Source organism: Odocoileus virginianus, chromosome 31, assembly GCF_023699985.2.
Source record: "Odocoileus virginianus isolate 20LAN1187 ecotype Illinois chromosome 31, Ovbor_1.2, whole genome shotgun sequence".
In the NCBI taxonomy this organism is placed as follows: domain Eukaryota; kingdom Metazoa; phylum Chordata; class Mammalia; order Artiodactyla; family Cervidae; genus Odocoileus; species Odocoileus virginianus.
The window spans coordinates 17,434,153-17,452,757 of NC_069704.1; the positions used below are offsets into that span (position 1 = coordinate 17,434,153).

The 18,605-nt window shown below is 36.0% G+C and overlaps 1 long non-coding RNA gene and 1 pseudogene across 1 annotated transcript in view; both read left to right on the plus strand.

Annotated features, from left to right (window-relative positions):
• The window catches only part of LOC139032413 (uncharacterized), a 123,744-nt gene that overhangs the window by 13,771 nt on the left and 91,368 nt on the right, over positions 1-18,605 (plus strand). The window contains exon 2 of the long non-coding RNA XR_011484953.1: positions 12,415-12,570. This is a non-coding gene — a long non-coding RNA (uncharacterized lncRNA). The remainder of the gene's footprint in view (positions 1-12,414; positions 12,571-18,605) is intronic.
• LOC110124303 (olfactory receptor 13F1-like) lies at positions 16,562-17,901 on the plus strand (annotated as a pseudogene).

An 18,605-nucleotide genomic window follows, 5' to 3' on the forward strand; every position in this document is an offset into this window, starting at 1 on the left:
GTTGTTTGTTTTTCTGGTATTGAGTTGTATGAGCTGATTGTATATTTTGGAAATTAATCCTTTGTTAGTTGTTTCATTAGCTATTATTTTCTCCCATTGTGAGGGTTGTCTTTTCACTTTCCTTATAGTTTCCTTTGCTGTGCAAAAGCTTTTAAGTTTAATCAGGTCCCACATGTTTACTTTTGTTTTTATTCCCATTACTCTAATCGGGGATTTTCCTTATAACTCAGTTGGTAAATCATCTGCCTGAAATGCAGGAGATGTGGCTTCGATTCCTAGGTTGGGAAGATTCCCTGGAGAAGGAAGTGGCAAACCACTCCAGTATTCTTGCCTGGAGAATCCCATGGACAGAAGAGCCTGGCAGGCTATAGTCCATGGGATCACAAGAGTTGGACACGACTTAGTGACTAAACCACCACCACTCTAGGAGGTGGATCATAGAGGATCTTGCTTTGATTTATGTCATCGAGTGTTCTGCCTATGTTTTCCTCTAAGAGTTTTATAGCTCCTGGTCTTACACCTAGGTCTTTAATCCATTTTGAATTTATCTTGTGTATGGTGTTAGGAAGTGTTCTAATTTCATTCTTTTACATGTAGCTGTCCAGTTTTCCTAGCATCATTTATTGAAGAGGCTGTCTTTGCCTCATTGCATATTCTTGCCTCCTTTGTAAAAAATAAGGTGCCCAAAGGTGCATGGGTTTATTTCTGGGCTTTCTATCTTGTTCCAGTGTCTGTATTTCTCTTTTTGTGCCAATACCATACTGTCTTGATGACTGCAGCTTTGTAGTATAATTTGAAGTCAGGAAGGTTGATTCCTCTAGCTCCATTTTTCTTTCTCAAGACTGCTTTGGCTATTCGGGGTCATTTCGGTTTCCATATGAATTGTGAAATTTTTTGGTCTAGTTCTGTGAAAAATGCCATTGTTAATTTGATAGTGATTACATTGAATCTGTAGATTGCATTTGGTAGTATAGTCATTTTCAAAATGTTGATTCTTCCTGCCCAGGAACATGGAATATCTCTCCATCTGCTTATGTCATCTTTGATTTCTTTCATCAGTGTCTTGTAATTTTCTGTGTACAGTTCTTTTGTCTCCTTAGGTAAGTTTATTCCTAGATATTTAATTCTTTATGTTGCAGTGGTGAATGGGATTGATTCCTTGATTTCTCTTTCTGATTTTTCATTGTTAGTGTATAGAAATGCAAGTGATTTCTGTGTATTGATTTTGTATCCTGCAACTTTGCTAAATTCACTTATTAGCTCTAGTAATTTTCTGATACTATCTTTATGGTTTTCTATGTACAGTATCATGTCATATGCAAACAGTGAGAGCTTTACTTCTTCTCTTCTCATCTGGATTCCTTTTATTTCTTTTTCTCCTCTAACTGCTGTAGCTAGGACTTCCAGAACTATGTTGAACAATAGTGGTGAAAGTGGACACCCTTGTCTTGTTCCTGATCTTAAGGGGAATGCTTTCAGTTTTTCACCATTAAGAATAATGCTTGCTGTGTGCTTATCAAATATGGCCTTTACTATGTTGAGGTATGTTACTTCTATGCCCATTTTTGAAGAGTTCTAATCATAAATGGATGCTGAATTTTGTCAAAGACTTTCTCTGCATCTATTGAAATTATCATATGGTTTTTATCTTTCAATTTGTTAATATGGTGTATCACATTGATTGATTTACATATATTGATGAATCCTTGCATCCCTGGAATAAACCCAACTTGATCATGGTGTTATGAGCTTTTAGATGTGTTGCTGAACTCTGTTTGCTAAAATTTTGTTGATGATTTTTTCATCTATGTTCATCATTGATATTGGCCTATAGTTTTCTTTTTTTTTGTTTTTTCCTTGTCTTGTTTTGGTATCATAGTGATGATGGCCTTGTAGAATGAATTTGGAAATGTTCCTTCTTCTGCAATTTTTTGAAAGAGTTTAGAAGGATAGCCATTAGCTCTTCTTGAAATGTTTGAGTGAATTCTCCTGTAAAGCCATCTGGTCCTGGGCTTTTGTATTTTGGGAGATGTTTTATCACAACTTTGATTTCAGTGCTTGTAATTGGGTTGTCGTAATTTCTATTTCTTCCTGGTTCAGTCTTGGAAGATTGAACTTTTCTAAGAATCTGCCCATTTCTTCCAGGTTATCCATTTTATTGCCATATAGTTAGTTATTCATAATAGTCTCTTATAATCCTTTTTATTTCTGCTTTGTCTGTTGTGACCTCTTTTTCATTTCTAGTTTTGTTGGTTTGATTCTTCTCTCTTTTTTTCTTAATGAGTCTGTCTAAAGCTTTGTCGGTTTTGTTTATCTTCTCAAAGTACCAAACTTTATTTTATTTATCTTTAATAAATTTAATTAATTAATTAAAATTATTTTATTAATCTTTACTATTTCTTTTATTTATTTCCATTCAGATCTTTATGATTTCTTTCCTTCTACTAATTTTGGAGGTTTTTTGTTGTTCTTTTTCTAATTGTTTTAGGTGGAAAGTTAGGCTGTCTGATGTTTTTCTTGTTTTTCTTGAGGTAGGATTGTATTGCTATAAACCTCCCTCTTAAAACTGCTTTCACTGCATTCCATAGGTTATGAGTTGTTGTGTTTTCATTGTCATTTGTTTCTAGAAATTTTTTTATTTCCCTTTTGATTTCTTCAGAAACCTGTTGGTTATTTAGAAACGAGCTGTTTGGTCTCCATGTGTTTCTGTTTCTTACAGTTTCTTTCTTATAATGGATATCTAGTCTCATGGCATTGTGGTCGGAGAAGATGCTTGGCATGATTTCAATTTTCTTAATTTTACTGAGGTTTTATTTGTAACCCAAGATGTGGTCTGTCCTGGAGAATGTTTCATGTGCACTTGAGTGAAGGTGTATTCTTCTGCATTTGGATGCAATGTCCTGAAGATATCAATGAGACCCATCTGATCTAATGTATCATTTAAGACTTGCGTTTCCTTATTCATTTTCTGTTTTGATGAAATGTCCATTGGTCTGAGTGGGGTGTTAAAGTCTCCTACTATTATTGTGTCACTGTCAATTTCTCCTTATATATATGTTAGTGTTTGTGTTATGTGTTGAGGTGCTCCTATGTTGGGTGCATAGATATTTACAATTGTTATGTCTTCCTCCTGGATTGATCCCTTAATCATCATGTAGTGTCCTTCCTTATCTCTTGTAATCTTCTTTATTTTAAGGTATATTTTGTCTGATATGAGGATTGCCTCTCCAGCTTTCTTTTGCTTCCCATTTGCATGGAATATATTTTTCCATTCTCTCAGTTTCAATCTATATGTGTCTTGAGGTCTGATGTGGGTTTCTTGTAGATAGCATATATATGAGTCTTGCTTTTGTATCCATTCAGCCAGCCTGTCTTTCAGCTGGAGCACTTAATCCATTTACATTTAAAGTAATTATTGTTATATATGTTCCTATTGCCATTTTCTTAATCATTTGGGGTTGATTTTGTAGATCGTCTTTCTTCTGTTGTAGTTCTTGACAATATAAGTCCCTTTAAATTTATTGTAAAACTGGTTTGGTGGTACTGAATTCTCTTAACTGTTGCTTGTCTGAACAGCTTTTTATTTATCCATCAGTTTTGAATGGGATCCTTGCCAGGCACAGTAATCTTGGTTGTATATTTTTCCCTCTCAGTCCTTTAAATATATCCTACCATTCCCATCTGGCCTGAAGAGTCTCTGCTGAAAAATCAGCTGTTAAGCATATGGGGTTTCCCTTGTATGTTACTTGTTGCTTCTCCCTTGCTGCTTTTAATATTCTTTCTTTGTGTTTAGTCTTTGTAAGTTTGATTAGTATGTGTCTTGGTGTGTTTCTCCTTGGGTTTATCCTGTATGGGACCCTTTGTCCCTCTTGGACTTGATTGACTATTTCCTTTTCCATGTTGGGGAAATTTTCAACTATAATCTCTTCAAAAATTTTCTCATGCTCTTTCTTTTCCTCTTCTTCTTCTGGGACCCCTATTATTTGAATGTTGGTTCATTTGATATTGTCTCAGAGGTCTCTGAGACTGTCCTCGGTTCTTTTCATTCTTTTTACTTCAGAAGTTATTTCCACCATTTTATCTTCCTGCTCACTGATTCATTCTTCTGCTTCAGATATTCTGCTATTGATTCCTTCTAGAGTATTTTTAATTTCAGTAATAGTGTTGTTTGTCTATGTATGTTTATTCTTTAATTCTAGGTCTTTGTTAATTCTTGCATTTTCTCGATTTTATTTTCAAGGTTTTTATTTTTATCACCTTTATTATCATTATTCTGAATTCTTTTTCCAGTAGTTTGCCTATTTCTTCTCCATTTATTTGGACTTCTCTGTTTCTCGTTTGTTCCTTCATTTGTGTGGCATTTCTCTGCCTTTCAGTATTTTTTTGTTTTGTTTTGTTTTAAGTTATTGTGCTTGAGGTCTCCTTTCCCAGGCTTCAAGGAAAGTTGAATTCTTTCCTTGAAGCAGGTTGGATTCTTTCTTCCTTTTGGTTTCTGCCCTCTAGGTTTGGTCCAATGGTTTGTGTAAACTTCTTATAGGGTGAGATTTGTGTTGAGTTTTTGTTTGTTTGCTTTTCTTCTGATGGGCAAGGCTGAGTGAGGTGTAATCCTGTCTGCTGATGATTGGGTTTGTATTTTTGTTTTGTTTGTTGTTTAGTTGAGGCATCCTGCCCGGGGTGCTATTGGTGGTTGGGTGATGCCAGATCTTGTATTCAGGCGGTTTCCTTTGTGTGAGCTCTCACTATTTGATGCCCCCTGGGGTTAGTTCTCTGGTCGTCTAGGTCTTGGAATTAGTGCTCCCACTCTAAAGGCTTAGGGCTTGATCTCTGGTCAGGAACACAGATTCCACAAGTGGTTTGTTATGGCATTAAGTGAGATTAAACAAATATCAAAAAAATGAGAAATCAAAGATGGACCCCAGACAAATGGCAGTTACAAAATCAGGCAAATAATAATTAACATAATGGAATATACACATATATATGTACACCCATGAGCAAAGTCAAAAGAGTCCAACAAAAATAAAGTACAGTAGATTGACCTGGCAAACAAAGGAAATAAAAAATTATAATTAGCAGTTAAGAACAAAACTAACTTAAGCACAAACTGGAAAACAAAACTAAAGCAAAATACCAAGGGGGGAATAAAGCAATGAAAACAAAATTAACAAATATGTTGAGAGGAAAGAAAAGAAAGAAAGGATATATATGCAAAGTTAAACAGAGGTAGATGAAGAAGATTTATATACATTAAGGATTAACTGCAAGAGGAAAAGAATAGTAGGAAAGGCAAACAAAGGAATAAATGTAGAAAAAGTATAATAGGTTTAAAAAATTGAAAGTTAAAGTTATGAACAAGAGAAAAAAAAAAACAACAGCAATAAAAATCAGAAGAAGTTAAAAAGAAGGAAGACTCCACAGAACTGCAAAAGCCCAATGTAGAGGCAGAGGTTTATAACAACAATGAAAAGTGTGACTGAATATATACCCATAAGCAAAATCAAAACAGTCGTACAAAAATAAAGTATGATAGATTGACCTGGCAAAGAAAAGAGATCAAATATGTCTACCAGAACAAAACTAATTAAAGCACAAGCTGGAAAACAAAACTAAAGCAAGGTGCCATTTGGGTAATAAAGCAATGAAAATAAAACTAACAAATATGTTGAGAGGAAAGGAGAGTAAGAAAAGAAAGAAAGGATAGCTATGCAAAGTTAACTAGAGGTAGAAAAAGAAGAATTATATATGTTAAAGATTAACTGCAAGGGAAAAGAACAGTAGGAAAAACGAACAAAGGAATAAATGTAGAAAAAAATAATAATAGGTTAAAAAAATTAAAATTTAAATTTAAAAAAAGAAAAAAAAAAAAAAAAAAAAAGGAGGAAAACGCCATAGAACTGCAAATACCCAATGTAGAGCACAGATTTGTGACAACAATAAAAAATGTGAATGAGAGAAAAAAAAAAAGCTCAAAAGCTTAACTGGATTTCTTAGTGCCTATAAAGTCAACAAGTACAAGAGAGGGTGGAAATAAGGGAAGTAAAGGAAAAAAAAAAAAAATCCAAAAGAATCTACTGAACAAGTCAAAAAATAAGAATAATAAATGTTTTTCTTGAGGCACTGCCGTCAGAGTCCTTTCCCTCGCCGGGGGTCACAGTCCACCTCACCTCCCTAGGATGCCTTCCAACATTGTGCTGATCTCTGGACCTGCTGTGGGGGCAGCTCAGATTCTAATCTGGTCCTACTCCTCTGTGTTCCTGCCTCCAGTGTCCGCAACTATCAGAAACAGTGCGTTTTCTTTTGTGAGAGCTCTCAATGGCCTTTTATATATTCCATAGATGCAGAGTCTGCTTAGTTGATCATTTGGATTTAATCTGCAGCTTATACAGCTGGTGGGAAGGTTTTGGGTCTTCTTCCTTAGCCACACTGCCCTTGGGTTTCAATAGTGGTTTTATTTCCACCTCTACATGTGAGTCGTACACTGGGGTTTGCTTCTGAGGCTGCCCTGGAGGACTTGGGTCTGCCCCTGTGAGGGCCAGGGGTGGAGGTGGTGCAGCTGCTTGGGTTGCAGGGGTTCTGGCAGCAGCAGGTACTCAGGGGAGTTGGTGGCTAGGGCAGCAGGAAATAGAGTGCTCTAGAAGGGTATGTCAACCAGTATTGGCCAATATGCTCCAGTGTTCTTGCCTGGAGAACCCTTCTTTCTGACAGAGACGCCTGGCAGCCCATAGTCTACAGTGTCGTAAAGAGTCGGACACGACTGAAGCGACCCTGCATGCATAGACACAAGACTATTTTTCCCTGTGGCAGCTCTGTCCCAGTGAAAGTTGAGCATGAAGGTGGCGCAGCTGCTTGGCTTGCAGGGACCCTGGAGGTGCCAAGTTTACAGGGACATGGACTGCCTATGCCACAAGAGTTATGGCCCCATCAGAATATTTTTTCAAGCTTCTTGTAGTTGGTGATCAGAAGACTTCTTTAGCCAGACTTTCTCCGAACCCAACTTTTAAAAAAAATTTAATTGGAGGATAATTGCTTTCCAGTGCTGTATTGATTTTTACCATGTGTGCATGCATCCTAAGTCTCTTCAGTCATGTCCGACTCTTTGTGACCCCATGGACTGTAAGCCACCAGGCTCCTCTGTCCATGGGATTCCCCAGGCAAGAATACTGGAGTGGGTTGCCATACCCTCCTCCAGGGGATCTTCCCCACCCAGGGATCAAACCCAAGCTCTCTCTTTTTTTTTTCCATTTATTTTTATTAGTTGGAGGCTAATTACTTTACATCATTGCAGTAGTTTTTGTCATACATTGAAATGAATTAGCCATGGATTTACATGTATTCCCCATCCCTGTTTCCCCCTCTCACCTCCCTCTCCACCCGATCCCTCTGGGTCTTCCCAGTGCACCAGGCCCGAGCACTTGTCTCATGCACCCAACCTGGGCTGGTGATCTGTTTCACCCTAGATAATATACATGTTTCGATGCTGTTCTCTTGAAACATCCCACCCTCGCCTTCTCCCAGAGTCCACAAGTCTGTTCTATACATCTGAGTCTCTTTTTCTGTTTTGCATATAGGGTTATCGTTACCATCTTTCTAAATTCCATATATATGTGTTAGTATACTGTAATGGTCTTTATCTTTCTGGCTTACTTCACTCTGTATAATGGGCTCCAGTTTCATCCATCTCATTAGAACTGATTCAAATGAATTCTTTTTAATGGCTGAGTAATATTCCATGGTGTATATGTACCACAGCTTCCTCATCCATTCGTCTGCTGATGGGCATCTAGGTTGCTTCCATGTCCTGGCTATTATAAACAGTGCTGCGATGAACATTGAAACCCAAGCTCTCTCAAGTCTCCTGCATTGGAAGGCAGGTTCTTTACCACTGTGTCACGTGGGAAGCCTCAGCTATAGTATACATGTTTCCTTTCCCTCTTAAACCTCCCTCCCATCCCCCACCCCATCCGACCCCTCTAGGTTGTCACAGAGCACTGGGTAGGACTCCCTGTGTTATGCAACAGCTTCCCACTAGCTATCTGTTTTACATATGGTAATGTAATGTGTATGTTTCAATGCTACTCTCTCAATTCATCCACCTTCTCATTCCCCAACTGTGTCTACAACTCTCTTCTTTTTGTTTCTGTCTCTATTCCTGCCCTGCAAATAGGTTCATCAGTACCATTTTTCTAGATTTCATATATATGTGTTAATATACAATATTTGTTTTTCTCTTTCCGATTTAACTTCACTGTGTATAATAAGCTCTAGTTTAATCCACTTCACTAGAATTGACTCAAATGCGTTCTTTTTTATGGCCAAGTAGTTTTCTATTGTATATATGTATTTCGCAACTTTTTTATCCATTCATATGTTGATCGACATCTATGTTCTTTCCATGTCTTGGCTATTGTAAATAGTGATGCAATGAACCCTGGTGTACATTTGTCTTTTTGAATTATCATTTTCTCAGGATACATGCCCAGCAGCTGGGATTGCTGGATCATACGCTAGTTTTGGAACTTCCCTGGTGGCTCAGACGGTAAAGCGTCTGGCTACAATGTGGGAGATCCAGGTTTGATCCCTGGTCGGGAAGATCTTCTGGAGAAGGAAATGGCAACCCACTCCAGTACTCTTGCCTGGAAAATCCCATGGATGGAGGAGCCTGGTAAGCTATAGTCCATGGGGTTGCAAAAAGTCAGACATGACTGAGCGACTTCACTTTCTTTCTTTTGTATGGTAGTTTTATTCCTAGTTTTTTAAGGACTCTCCATATTGTTCTCCACAGGTGTTGTATCAATTTACATTCCCACCAATAGTGCAAGAAGGTTCCCTTTTCTCCACATCCTCTCCAGCATTTATTGTTTGTAGATTTTTTGATGATGGCCATTCTGACTGGTGTGAGGTGATAACCTCATTGTAGTTTTGATTTGCATTTTTCTAATAATGAGTGATGTTCAGCATTTTTTTCATGCATTTATTGGCCATTGGTTTGTCTTCTTTGGAGAAGTGTCTGTTTAGGTCTTCTGTCCACTTTTTGATTGGGTTGGTTTTTTTTTTCCTGATACTGAGCTGTATGTGCTGCTTGTATATTTTGGAGATTAATCCTTTGTCAGTTGCTTTATTTGCAATTATTTTCTCCTGTTTTGAGGGTTGCCTTTTCATCTTGTTTATAGTTTCCTTTGCTGTGCAAAAGCTTTTAAGTTTAATTAGGTCTCATTTGTTTATTTTTGTTTTTATTTCCATTACTCTAGGAGGCAGGTCGAAGAGGATCTTGATTTATGTCAAAGAGTGTTATGTGTTTTCCTCTAAGAGTTTTATAGTTTCTGGCCTTACATTTAGGTCTTTAATCCCATTTGAGGTTTTTCATATGTATGGTGTTAGAAAGTGTTCTAATTTCATTCTTTTATACATAGCTGTTCTGTTTTCCCAGCACCACTTATTGAAGAGGTTATCTTTCCTCCATTGTATATTCTTGCCTCCTTTGTCAAAGCTAAGATACCCATAGGTGCATGGGTTTATCTCGGGGCTTTCTATCTTGTTTTGTTGATCTATATTTCTGTTTTGTTCCAGTACCATACTGTTTTGATTAGTCTTACAATTTTATGAGATCACAGATGTTTTCAGAACATGATATAATTAGACTTGTGTTCATGACATTTCTAACTCTGAAATTCTATGATTCTACATATGACTTTCTTTTGTTCTGCTCCTATTAGAACTCTTGACTCAAAATGCATAAGTTTGTTTTGTTCATAAACTCAAATATGTCAGTTTCTTATCATTTTCTCCATAACCAGGGTTTACTCACTATTTTTCTCTTAGGACCTCCTTGTTCTTAGGCTACAGATGATAGGAGTTATTATGGGGGTGACTACCCCATAGAACAGGGTAATCAGTTTGTTCAAAATCATTCTTTGGACTTTAGCTTCATGTCCATGAAGAGGATTGTTTCATAAAACACAATCACCACTTCTCAGTACAGCATAGATGATGAAAATATAGGCAACAAATGAGCTGTAATGGAGTAAATGAAAATATTACATTGCCCAACATTAATATACTCATTAAAAATATTTATGCAGAATGCTTTATTAAAGGCACTATTTCACAAAAAAGGATTAATTATATTTTTTCCACAAAAGAACACTCATAATGTGAATACGTTTTGTGCCAATCCATTGGGAAAGTTTAATCCCCAGATAGCTGTCATCTAAACACTAAGTGTCTTATTTACAATGATGAATTAGCTCAGAAATTTGCTTATGGCCATGTAGAAATCTCATGCCATCACTGACAGGAACACACACTCTGTGGACTGCATTACATAATGAGATAGGCATTTTTAAAGTTATGAATGAGATAGGTTTTTTTAATAATAGGAAGGAGGACAAGAGATGATGTGTGCCAGATATCCAGGAAGGAGAGATTACCAAAAAAGAAGTCCATGGTGTTCATGGCATGTGGAGGAAGACTTCTTAGAGGGTGAAGATGACTAAGGTACTGTTTTCAGGGTTTATCAGGCACATCACTAAACACATGACAAAAATGAATTTTTGTCAATTCCTTGGTACTCAGAAAGGTCTTTCAGAATGAATTCAATTTCAGTTGTCCGGATGATTCTTTGCATTTTCTTTTTCTTTCTTGAAATGATCCAGAAAAAGAAATAGCACATAAGTTAAATGAGTTGTCCTATGTTACATAAAGTAAGAGGTAATTGGGGTGGAAGATGTAAAAACTATGTGAGCACTATGTGGAGTATTGGTAATATCAGTGAGATCAGCTCATGGGATTTCTCTTCTAGAGCATAAAACAGCTGAGCAACATTGGTAACTTATTAAAAATACAGGCTGCTATATTCCATTTCCTGGGACTGTGATACATAAAATCTGAAGCAGGGAAGAATGATTTGCATTTTTAATAAATATCTGTTATGAGATAGGTTAAAAACTAGAAACTAAAATTTATCTGTCAAAGAATGTAAAAGAATAATTTCATTTGCTTGAAACATTGTCCTGATGTTACTTATTTGGGTGCTTCACTTAAGTAATGTTGGACATAGGATTTTGAGGACCCTTTGTGACTTGGGGTGAAGAAAGGAAGAAATAGTTGAAGAACTCTGTTCTTGGAGAGAAGCTTAATCATATGGTGACAGACCAGGACCTAATATGACGTTCAGAAACCAATTCCTTGTAATCAGGTCAATAAACTTTAGAAACAATGATGTTGGATACCCAGTTTTAACTACTGCCCTGTTCAGTTGCTGTTTCCCCCCCATTATCTTCAGACTTTTAGTCAAGATTTGTTTTACCTATGTTAGTGGTTTGTGGTAAACAAACTGTGTTCACTATTTGGGTGAAGCAGTTCAAGGAAAGGTGAGTTCTGCCTGCAGAAGTAAAAATAAATAAATAAATAAAAAACAGCTCAGGGCACTTGGGATATATATGTATTCACCAATACCTCCTAATTGTGTAAATTAGATAGATAGTGACTATATGTCAGTTAATTTGGGTATATCTCTTTGGGTAAATTCTTTGGAGATGCTTATATAATGGAATGGGATTAAGTTAGAAGTTAGGTTGTGGAGTTACAATAGAAAACTGAATAGCATGATGGCTTATAGGTTTCAATTACATGATTTCAAACTTCTGAATTTGTTGTGAATTTTAAAATGCCACTCATATTCACATAGCACATGTAAATTCTGAGTTTCAGAGTCAGATGAAATAGTTATTTTCTACAATAAAACCCTTTTCTCTTTACTCACTAATTGATTAACAAAATAGAATTAAATAATATATATAAAATTCTGACAACAGTGTGTAGAAATTTGTCTTTTTATTATTATTTTTAATAACCAAGAGTTAATGTAGCTAAATGAGGTCTTTCTGCAATATTGTGAATGAGACAGTAGGATGAACAAAGGTGTGGATAAAAACATTAAAATATGTTTGGGTTAAGGATTCCAGCCATATATCGTAAGATTGAGAATGAGATAAGACATATTCTCAGTATTTCTGATTGGTTATTTGAAATACAATAATGGATTTAATATAATTAAGTCTTTAAGGCATTATTCTTGAAGTTTTCAAAAGTTTTAAACATTTTCCCCCTGAGCAATTTAAACTTATAGCCTAGAAAATTTCATGAATCCCTGGAAGCAAGAAATATTTAAATTGCCTTCCTGAGTCTGGAGAAGACTCTTTAGAGAAATTCCTCGGTCTTCACAATGGGGCAGTGTTTCTACTTGGGTTTGAAGGGCAGATGAAATCTTCCATATTCTTAAATATTAACTTCCCTCTTACTTTTGTACTAGCAGAATCAAAATATACTCCCTTTGTAAACAATCTTATTTGACTCTAATGGATAGGAGCTTTTAAAACAATTTGGAATAATGCCTTTGCTATTAATGTTTTCCAGAGAAGTCCTGTGATATTATGGCTCCTCAGTGGTAATACCTTCAGAAATTTATCAACCTTGTGGAAAATTTTGTACAATATGCTACAAATAGAAGACCAGTGCAAAGCAATCTGCTATGTGTTGCAACCTAGGAGGCAAGCTGAACTTCCATTTAAGGTAATAACTGAGAATGTACACTAAAAACATATTTCTAAGGGGATATTAAACTGAGTCAAAGTAAGCCATGTGTTTTGGAGATAGAATATATTTTTATCATGAATCATCTGTAAGTAATAGGAATTAAAGAAATTCTAAGATGATATTTTCTTCGGTATACTGAAGAGAAAAATGAAAAATAGAACCAAAACAGTAATTTGAAATCTGAAGTAATTTGAATATTCTCAAAAGCTGTATATTTAGGTCAAGAATCTATCATTTAATCAGAATATAGTTTCCTGGTCTTTGGTTTGGTGTGAGTACATGTCTACTGGTGTCATTTCTTACTGGTCCAGTGAGGTTGCTGTGAAATAGGCAGCAGGTTTGCAGTCTTATCTAGAACATAAATTAGGCTGGTGTCACCAGAGTTCTGATTCTATAACAGTTTACCTCATAGCACCAATTCAGTTTTCTTTGGTGTTGTTTGCAAGTATTTTTTACAGTGCTGATCATGAACAGACAGCCATTCCCTACCCTGCAGCCTCTCTATTTTGAAAACTTTGTTACTTGTTCTTGAATACATTTTCTGATTTGTGTGAAAATGAAATGAAACAATGAGTCCTTGGCTAACAAAATAATTTTGACTTTCATAGATATTATGTATGCATGAGTATTTTTGGAATTGTTTTGAGAAATTTTAATTTTTTTTGTTGTTGTTGCTGGTGATGTGTTCCTGTGAAAACTTTAGACCCTTGAGATCAAACCCATCAGACCATATTTGTGACACACACTCATTTAACATTTAACAGAAAGAGTTGAAATAGCCTTTAAAAATATCAACCTGTAAGTTCCTTGTTTTCAATGGTGTTGGCTTTTGCTACAGTGGTATACACTCTTCACCACCAAGTGAGGAAAGTTTGATATAACATACATCAATATTGTATCATGTGTGAAGAAAATTATACATGGTTAGCTGAATGGATCTGATTGATAAAAATTTAGTGGTACCTTTGTAGGTATGTGAAACTGGGGATAGAAATGAAAGAATTTGAAAAAATGAACAATTGAAGATGAAGGAAACAAAAATAGTGTTTACCATATGCTAGATGCGTTTATGCATTTAAACTTTATCTCTCTAAAGAACACCACAATGAGGCTGTTAAAATCTCCATGGTAACATTCAGCAGGGCAATATAATACTCAAAATTGAATATTCCAAAATATATTTACAATTCATATTGTTCTTTATCTGTGTTAGCCACCTGGAAATAGTTGCTCTGAAAATCCTTCAGCCACAAATCATCTTTGTCAATTTTGCACAATAAAATTTAGGGGATTGAATAAATCAATAAATTATGTGTTAAAGAAAAAAAAAATCCCCATGTGTAGGTGAGAATATTGAGATATAAAAATTATTTGTTCAAAGTCACATATCTAGTAACTGGTCCTGTTAATAGAAAGGATATGGATGAAGGATCCTTGTCGTGTGGTCACTGCTGGCCAGGGACAGGCTTAACCCATAGGGAAATCATGTATAGTGTGTGTTCATATGTTCTTCTCTAAGACAGAGGCCTGTTATCCATCCAGTCCACATACAAGATCTTTTTCTTTTGAGCACTGTGCCAGATTAATAAGAAAGTCTGTGCTGAAGATCAACTTTAAATATTGAAGCACACATCAGCCAGAAAGGAAAGATGCTTGTTCCATGTGCTGAGGTAAATGGGAGCAAGATGTTAGCCATCTCTTTCTGTAATCTCAGATTTACAAAATTTGTTAATGGGTCTCAGCTAGGCCAATAAAGCAGAATAAAGATATTTACTTTAAAAAGAAGTTACTAGTTGGTTGGGAAAATGAGTTGAAGACATGAGTCCTGAATACAGGATAAAACTTTTTGCTATATATTCCAGATATTTACCTCAGACAAATCCTAACCAAACATCTCTCAATTTTAAAAAGGGCAAGTTGGATTAGAAGTTCTCTAAGTCTATTCTGGCTTTGACATTTAGAAAGAAAGAGAGGAGTTAGTTGGGAAATATTTAATTATCTTAGCATTGGAATCAGAAATCATTATAGAGAAAGATAAAATGTAAAATGTCTTGGAGTACTGAAAGAAAAGAAAGAAGAAAGTGAAGTCGCTCAGTCGTGTCTGACTCTTTGCAGCCCCACGGACTGTAGCCTACCAGGTTCCTCCCTCCATGGAATTCTTCAGGCAAGAGTACTGGAGTGGGTTGCCATTTCCTTCTCCAGGGGATCTTCCCAACTCAGGGATCGAACTGGGGTCTGCCACATTCCAGGCAGACGCTTTAACCTCTGAGCCACTCTGACAAAGTTCTAAGATAAGGATGAAGAAATGAGTGGGACTCAATCTGCATGAGAAAAGGAAAAGACTTCATTGGTTTGCTTCTGAAAGTGGACAGAAGAGTGGTGAAGAGACAGGAGAGATGAGACATGAAGGGCCAGAGCCAGAGCACTGAAAAGAAAAGAAAACTGAGTGCTGGGTGGGGAAAGCCCAACAGAGAAGCCCTCAGTGGAAGTGAAGTATATACTGACCAAAGTGGGTGTGTGAGACCAGGCATGCCTAACTTTTGCCTTTATGGAAATAATAAGTAAAGTGTTTTATTTTCACACATGGATTGGGGGTTGAAATTTTAATAGGTTGTGAAAAATGTGATAAATTTTAAAAATTTGACTCACTGTGGGCCAGCACAGGAACACATTCAGGCAGTTATGGTTCTGAAGAGCGGGGTGTCCTTGAAATCATAAATGCATTACTGTGATTCTCTGAAATATTGAAGAGACCATGAAGTTGGGATTATGGAGGGAGAATTTCAAACAAGTTAATCTAGATCTTCCATATCTGTACTAGATAGGAATTATCTTCTTTGTGTATATTAGGAAAGCAAGTTTCAAAAAGTTCAAGTGATGATTTGCCTAATTTTATGTACCAGTAAGAATCATGGTTTGATTTAGAGCCCAGATTTCATGCTCTGAGGATAGCGTTCTAATGCTCTACAGAGGTTGACTGAAACCTCTTCTTTTAGTAAATGTGGTCTTCATCCTCTTTCCTTTCAGATTCTACATCAAATAAGGTTTAAAAGCTAATTCAACTACATTCTTTAATGTCACATGTAAGAAAGCAAATGTAAATGAATTGAGAAATCTTCAGGTTTTTATTTTGGCTTAGAGATATATGGTAAAATTTATGCATTTTACAGGTATCAGAAGTTAGCATACTCAAGAAAGCATTGTGTTATTAAAAATCTTTGGTGGAAGTTATCATCTTGCTGGACTGTGGGGAACAAGCTCTTGAAGCTCACAGTGCAAGGTGGGAAGAATAGAAACATGTACATCTGAGTATAGTTTATTGTGATATACTTCAATAACATATGTGCAAAGAATGAAACTGCAGTTAAGATTTTTGCACATGGTTTTGATGATTGAGCAATGTTATTAAGAGTAATGTTATGAAAGACAAGATTGCAGATGGGAAACAGACAGTCCAAGGAGGTAAAATATATATTTAAGACATAGAAATGTTAAATTCATGATGAATATAGGAATGACAAGTCTATTGCTATTTCACAGCAGAAAGTGTCCGTGGAAATAGAGTATTGGGAGATGAGGATAGAGATGTAGATAAAAGAGAACACGAGGCCTATGTATGTGAAGGCTCATCTGAGCCTGCTCTTTAGAAAGTGATTTTTAAACATATGTCTCAATATGTGATTGGTTGTTAGATATGTTGTAAGAAATTTTATTTGAATAATAAAATACTAAAACTTGGAAAGTGATTTTGTTTCTAAGAAAGGAAGGGGTTCAATATTATTTTCATATTCAAATTGCCTTCTTGAGGAGAGAAATTGGGTGACATTATAGTTGGACATGACAGAAGCGACTTAGCATGCACACACACATCGTCATTGGACTCCAGCCAATCTTCTCAGTCTTATCTCCTAATGTTCCTTGTGTCAATGTGTCTGTCTATTCATAAGATAATTTTCAGCTTTATGAAGGGCAAGCAAACTCTCTCTCTTAGTCTGTTTGCCCTGGGGCATGCATATTATGGTATTGACTGTGCCCTATATTTGATTATGAACTGCCTGAAAGAAGGACTTGTGTTAACTCAGCTCTAGATTCTCAGTGTATTTAGTAAATGTGGCATGAGTGAGTGAATAATTAATGTGATATTGTTAGTAATATTGGAGGGCAACACTCTTTTTAAAGTTCTCCTAACAAAAGTCCCTTGAAAGTTGCTAGAATGTAAAATTTAAACATAGGCCATGTATACTTTTATTCACTACTACAGATGGACAAGGAGGATTAAAATGGGCAAGATAAACTCAACAGTCATTTCTAATTTTTTTCTTTCTGAGATTTACTCACTATACCAAAGTTGAAATCACCATATTTGTACTGTACTTGCTGATGTACTTGATCACCTTACTGGGTAATAGTATTCTGATTTCTTTTAGTGTTCTGGATTATCACCTACACATATCCATGTACTTCCTCAGCAACCTGTCATGTCTGGACATCTGGTATACTTGTGTCCTGACTCCAATGCTGGCAAACTTTGTTTCAGGGAAAAACACCATCTCATTCTCAGGGTGTGCTGCCCAGATGTACTTCTCTTTGGCCATGGGCCCCACTGAGTGTGTGCTCTTATCCGTGATGGCATATGACCAATATGTGGCCATCTGCAACCCTCTGAGATAACTCATCATCATGAACAAGAAGGTTTATGTACAGATTGCAGCTGGCTACTGGGTGACAGGCTCCTTCACTGCCCTTTGTCTGTGTTGCAGCTGTCTTTGAGTGGAAGTGGATGTCATTTCACTTATGAGATTCTGGCTGTCCTGAATTCAGGGTCCTGAAATTGGCTTGTGTAGACACTTCCAAGTTTTAGTTAATCATGTTGGTGATCAGTGTACTTCTTTCTTGTGCTGATTCTGCTCATTTTTATTTCTTGCATGTCCGTCTTCTCCAGCATCCTAAGAATCAGCTCAGTGAATGATTGAAGCAAAGCCTTTTCGACATGTGCAGCCCACCTGAGTGTAGAGGATTTGTTCTATGGGACAGCTCTCTCCATGTAGATTCACAGGAAATAGATAAATTTATGGCCCTACTCTATGTGGTTTTAACCCCCAGGTTGAATCCAATCTCTATAGTCTAAGCAACAAAGAGATGAAAACAACTGTGAAAAAGATGCAGATTAAAAACCCCTTTTGTACTTTCTTAGTCCCCAGTGGCAAATAACATTGATAAGCACATATGAAAACACATAAATCTAAGGAATGTTTAGTGGTCAAGGTACATCAGAGCATTGGAATTGGGGAATACACTCATTTCAAATATGACATGTGGTTTTCTAAGTCTGTTTCTTGACATATAATTGAAGTTGTCAGATAACATGAAAATATATAAGTATATCTCAAACTCTTACATAGATCCTAATGATGAGAAATTTTATTTCAGGGAGTTAGAATATAAAATTAACTAATGCCAGTATAGCCAATTATTGAGCATTCAGTATTATAAATATGTAATATATAAGCATAATAACTAGTGGACTTTTGAGCTAATTTATGATTAACATTTTTATGAATAGTGACATTTGGTGATAGCAATCATATATTCTATAAATGTGTGGTTGTGTTTTACATATTTGGGTATGTTTTTGTATCCAGATAGATGTGTGGGAATGTCTGTGTACAAATATAAAAGGTCCGCATAAAAATAATCCTAAATAAAACTGGGGTGGAGATGTGTAATCAGGAACAAAAAATCAGGGTTTAATGATATGTTGTTTATCATAGAATGCTGACTTTATATTATTAACTCAAAGAAACTACAGAGTACCTCAGTGAAACTATCAGCTCATTTCTGTTGTGGTTTTTTCAGATGCCTGGTTGTTTAAATCCAAGAATATAAATGAACTATTAACATTTAGAGAAGAAAGGCAAGACATGAACCCTATATTACAGAATTTACAATACCCCAGACTCATTAAATTGGCATAAAATATTGAAATGTATGAAGATATTTTATTCTATAAA